The following is a 6,030-nucleotide window of genomic DNA, read 5'->3' as shown; positions in this document are numbered from 1 at the left end:
GGTTAGTGAATTGGGCTTGATGTAAGAAGCGGAGAGGATTGTGGTCTGAGAAGATGGTGGTAGACCTGGCACCTTGTAGGTATGGAGCAAAGTGCTGGAGATTCAGGACGATGGATAGTAGCTCCTTTTCAATAGTGCTGTAGTTCCTCTGGTGGGGTTTCAACTTGTAGCTGTAGTAGCTGACAGGTAGAACCTCCTCGCCTCGTTGCTGCATCAGGACACCACTGATGCCGGTACCACTGGCGTCGACATGAAGGACGAAAGGCTTGATGATATCTGGCGAGGCGAGAATGGGATTAGAACAGAGGAGGAATTTGAGTTGTTCGAAAGCAACGGTTTGCTGCATGGTCCAATTATACCGTTGCTTGGTACTGGTTAAAATGATTAATGGCGTGGCTACCGTAATAAAATTTCTCACAAACCTACGGTAGTAGGAGGCAAGACCAAGGAAGCGCAGGAGCTGCTTCCTAGTGGTAGGCTGTGGATAATGCTGGATGGCTTGAGTGTGTGTGTCTAACGGAGCTAGGCTGCCACTCCCAATTACATGACCCAGATAACGCACTTTACCTTTGGCGAAGGTGGACTTGCCCAGGTTGATGGTGAGGCCGGCTGTCAGGAGCTTGGCGAAAAGTCGTTGCAGCTGGAGCAGATGTTCGCTCCAGGTGTTGGATGCTACGACGATATCATCCAAATAGGCGTTCGTGTTATCCAAGCCCTGGATGACGCGGTTGACAGCTCTCTGAAAGGTGGCCGGGGCATTACATAGTCCGAAAGGAAGGCGTTCATATCTGAAAAGTCCAAAGGGAGTGATAAAGGCAGATATTTCTTTGGCTCGCTCTGTTAGACACACTTGGTAATACCCCTTAAGCAAGTCCACTTGGGACAAGTACTGGGCATTACCAATGGCGTCAAGAATGTCATCAATCCTTGGCAAGGGGTATGCATCCTTGACAGTCACATTATTTAACTTAAGGTAGTCAGTGCACAGTCTCACCTTACCTTGGGGTTTTGGCACCAAGATACAAGGTGAGGCCCAGGGGGACTCACAAGGTGTAGCCAGTCCATGATCCAAGAGGTACTGCACCTCAGCACGCATGACTTCCTTCTTGCTAGGGCTGATTCGGTAGAAGGGTTGACGAATTGGCCGGGTGTCAGAGAGCAGTTGGATGTCGTGCTGGGTAACATTACACTCTTGGGGGTCATCTCGGAACAACTCTTGATGTTCTTTGAAGATCTTGACGAGAGGTGCACTATGATGGTCCTGAAAATAGTTGGGAAGATCAGTAAGGATTTCCGAATTAGAAAGCGCTGACTCCTTGTCAGTGCTTTCGGGAGGAGAAGCAGGGAAGGTCTCACTGTGCATGTATGGCTCTTTAAATGAAGAGTAATTAGTCATTACAGTGGGAGGAGTACCGTTATATAGCTTCAGAAGGTTGACGTGGCACAGCTGGGTCTTCCGCCGCCTATCTGGAGTCTCTAGAACGTAGTTATGGTTGTTTCTGCACTCCTTGATGCGGTAGGGTCCTGAAAACCTGTTTTGTAAAGGAGAACCTGGGATAGGGAAATAGCAAGTACGAAGTCTCCCGGCTTAAATTTCCTTACTTTGCTGGTCTGGTCGTAATGAGTCTTCATCCTCTCCTGTGCTTTCAATAGATTATCTTGGGCAAAACTGTGGACTCTCTCTAGAATGTGTTGTAGGTTTTGAAGAAACTGGGGCACATTCTGATGCTCACTGAAGGTGGCATCACGTAGAGAGTCTTTAAAAGCCTTGAGAGGAGTACGGCACTTACGTCCGTAGAGCATCTCATAAAGAGATACTCCTAGGGACTCATTGGGAAGACTTCTATAGATACATAATATTAGGTCGATTTGCTTATCCCAATCCTTAGAGGTTTCATTACAAAACTTTTTCAGGAGTGCTTTAATAGTCTGATGACTACGCTCAAGAGAACCCTGTGAAGCAGGATGATAGGGGCTGGACAATACCTGTTTGATATTGAACTCCTCCAGTGTCCTCTTGAAGAGATCACTGGTGAAGTTGGTGCCACAGTCGCTCTGAACCTCCCTGGGAAATCCATACTGGGTGAAGATCTTCAATAAGTGTTTCACAACCGTAGCAGCCGTAATGTTCTTTACTGGAACTGCTATGGGGAATCTGGTGGTAGCACACAGGATGGTTAAGATATAGGCGTTACCTGAACTGGTCCGAGGTAAAGGACCAACACAGTCTATAATAAGTCTGTGGAAAGGTTCCGCAGGCACCTGTATGGGAATCAGTGGCGTTCTGGGAATAGAGATGTTCGGTTTACCTGCCATCTGACATGTATGACACTGTTTGACGCTATTTACCATACCTGGCCAGTAGTAGTCTTGACGGATTCCATGGTAAGTCTTGTTAAATCCGTAGTGGGAGAGTGCTCCGTGGACCAGGTGTAGAATAGTGGGCCGCAGGCTGGCAGGAATCACTAGTTGTTCGACGTTGGCCCAATCGTCCTCCTCCTTCAGTTTACTGGGTCTATATCTGCGGTAGAGCAACTCGATCTCTAGGAAGAACCCAGGAATACTGTCGGGTTGAGTCTCAGCCAGGAAAAATAAGGGTGTCAAGGTAAGATCTTCCCTCTGTAACTTACGGAACTCCAACTTGGTGAGATTCGGGGGTAGTTTCTGAGGGTCTTGAGGGACAGCGGTAGCAGTAGAGTCAGCTGGCTGTGGTCGTGCAGCTTGTGCACGGGTGGTCACTAAAACCGCAGGAGAAACTTCATCACTCTCTTGAACCTTTGCTGGAACATACTCAAAAATGGGATTATCCATCACAGAGGTACACACCTGGGGTTTGTCCATGACGATCCTTGAGGTCGGTTGCAGGTCTTCTGCCAAGTCGTTGCCCAGGAGAAGATGCACTCCAGGCATGGGAAAAGGCTTTTCCCTGATGGCGACTTGGACTTCTCCGTTCACGAAGGGACAATCCAGGTGGACTCTGGCGAGAGGATAAGGAGTGGTAGCAGTGAGGTCAGTGATGAAGACAGTTTCTCCGGTGTAGGCGATGTTGGGCACAGCCGACTTCAAAATAATCGATTGTAGAGCCGGTGTGTCCCCTCAAGATCTTCAGTTTGAAACGTCCCTCCGGATTTGAACCGTTGGCAGAGACAGTTCCAGTATACAGGTATTTACTGAAAAGAGAAATATCATTAACATGAACACCAACATTCATCACAGGCTTACCGGACTTGGGAGGAGTCTGTTTGGGTTTTGGCGTTTCGGTGGTTCCTTTGTATTGAGACTTACCACATTTATCTATGGTATGTCCATAGAGTCTACAATACTTACAGTACAATTGCGAGCCAGCTTGATCGGTACTCACTTTCTCGTAACTGTACCACGACTTCTTACTGGAAGATGGTTCTGGTGTCAGCCGGTGGATGAGGCTGTAAGTGTCAGCCGACTTAGCACACTTTAGGTAGTCGGTCTCTTCTTTATCTGCTAAATATAGATGGACAGGAGGAGGCACACTCCTCAAGAATTCTTCAACTAGCATGAGGTTGACGAGTTCTGCAAAGGTAGAGACATGTGCTGCTTCCAGCCATTTCATAAAATATCTCCTTTTGGTATTAGCAAACTCGAGAAAGGTAGTGGTACTTGCCTTCAGGTGGTCACGGAATTTCCTTCGATAACTTTCGGTGGAGAGAAGGTAGGCGTCCAACACTGCTTGTTTCAGGGTCTGGTAGTCATTCTCAGACGCCAAAGTACTGAGTGTAACTGCAGCTCTACCTGTAAGATGTACTCTGAGAAGGGTGGCCCATTGGTCGGCAGGCCAACTAAGCTGATTAGCAAGGGTTTCAAAGGTGGTGAAAAACACATCAACTTCTGTCTCTACGAATGGTGGCATTAACTTACTTGCATGTGATATATTAAAACTGACGGGAAGATTGGCGGTAGCTTGCTGGCGTTGAGCGAGGTGTGAAATTTCCAACGCGAATTCTCGTTGACGACATTCCATAGTCAGGGTTGCTTGTTGTTTGTCACGTTCGTGTTGCATCTCTAATTTGCGTTGTTTTGTTTCAAGCTGTACTCGTTCCCGCTCACGGAGTAGTGCAACCTCATGTTCTTGTTCTTCTTTCCTCAAGGCAGCTTCACATTCCTTGAGGGCGATTTCACGTTCCTTGAGGGCGATTTCACGTTCTTGTTTTTCCTTTCGTATGGCAGCTGCTTCCCTTTGTTGCTCGCGTTCGATCTTGGCCAGCTCTAGTTTGAGTTTCATCGTTGCCAAATCAGTTTTATCTGCAATTAAGTAAGTTTCGTGAGTTTCAGAGTCTATCTTACCTTCCTCTAAGAAATGATCCAGTAACAGGTTATGTATTTCACTTTTGTTGGCTTGGTAGGGAACTGCTAGTTGATACTCATGTGCAAGAGTTTGTAAATCAGTCCTCTTGGCATGACTTAAAGTCCCTATTGCACCTGCTGGATCTGCACGGAAAGCTTGGAGACGAAACATGGCGAAATTAGCAAATAAATGCACAACGAATATACTGTTGTGATATGGTGAATGTCAGAAACAGGACAACGTGGCAACTGGTACCTATCCTGTGGAATCTTTAACAATTAAAGTTAATTACAAGATGATAAATGATTATTAAATCATGGTCGCAGGAAATCTTGTACCCAGTACTCATGTAAGAGGATAAGGGCAAGAAAATCCTACTAAACAAGCGAAACTGAGTTTCTAAAACAAATGAAACAGTTAATTGCCTCAAAAGTAAAATTGGTAGTCCAAGAATGTAGGCATTCCTTGCCGAGTCTCTATAGGACATAAGCAAGTTTTTCCCACTGAAATTAATATGATACTTACAGAATTAGCGAACTTTTGTGCTCTGAAAAAGAAGGCTAATTCCCTACCAATGTAAATATCATCATCTCTGACCGACGTGTAGGGGTGCGAGGTGTCAACTGGTGACGAGAACGGCTGCTGAGGTCCCAATTCAGCAACTAAAGTTCGTGCGAGAGGAACTATGGCCCTCTTTATCCTCCTACTGTCAGATTGCAGAAGATTAGGTGCACTTGACCCAGGGACAGACCACAGTACCAGGGTACCAATATGATGATCTGCCGAAAATATGAGAAATATCCTAGGGACAAAAGATGGTAAACACGAGTCATAACACGTAGGGAGAGATGACCAATTAAGAGAATGACTGAGGCCTACAGTCACCACGTAATCCAAAGTTGTCTCACCTTCACCATATGCTACTCTCGGAATGCACAATACACACAGCACCATATGAAAATAAAATTGAAAATTGAAAATAGTAAAAGCTACGTTACCAAAGCCAAATATGCTTACAATAAATTTACTACTTGGCACCAGTATCTGAGTGAAGCTCCCGGACAGGCCCCCACGTTATGTGACGGTAAAGCGTTGGTGTTCGGCTGTTTCAAAAGCAAGGGGCAGGGCCTCGTCACATAATCGAAAAAAAAGAAAAGTTGGTCCTTTCGTCTGTGGTAAGGTAATGGGAAGACACACAAAACACAAGTATATAAACAATGAAATTTTAATTACTCTAGAAAAACAAGACATGAATAAAGGTAATCACATAAAAATATGCAAGATAAGTCAAGAAACAAAATAATATGAATAATCACTGGCAAATGAAAAGTTACGCTAAGACAAGTAAGGTACAGTGATAGCAAAATAAAATATAAGTGGTGCTGGAATACTGGCTTCGAGCTGCCACCTCCCTTAGTACACGAAAGCCAAGGCTTAGTCTACCAGCGAGAGATGTCAACTGCTTAGAGCACTGAGATATTCTGACGATACTGCCGCACTGCAGCCCAGACGTCGACTTGTGGTGGAGGCGGAGGGCAGGGGCGACGAGTCACCAGCCAATCAGCGACAGGCAGGCAGAGGATGAGCTGGTGGTTAGCTGGTTACGGCGGTGGTAGCTGGTGTCACGGTGTGCTGCGTACGATTTGCTCTCTGGGCAAAACGTTTGGCGATACTTGGTGAACGTATTTTGTATCTAGTCTCTTGTATAT

This window comes from Procambarus clarkii, chromosome 21 (assembly GCF_040958095.1).
Source record: "Procambarus clarkii isolate CNS0578487 chromosome 21, FALCON_Pclarkii_2.0, whole genome shotgun sequence".
In the NCBI taxonomy this organism is placed as follows: Eukaryota; Metazoa; Arthropoda; class Malacostraca; order Decapoda; family Cambaridae; genus Procambarus; species Procambarus clarkii.
The sequence above is the reverse complement of the archived record's forward strand: the minus strand, read 5'-3'. Positions refer to the sequence as shown.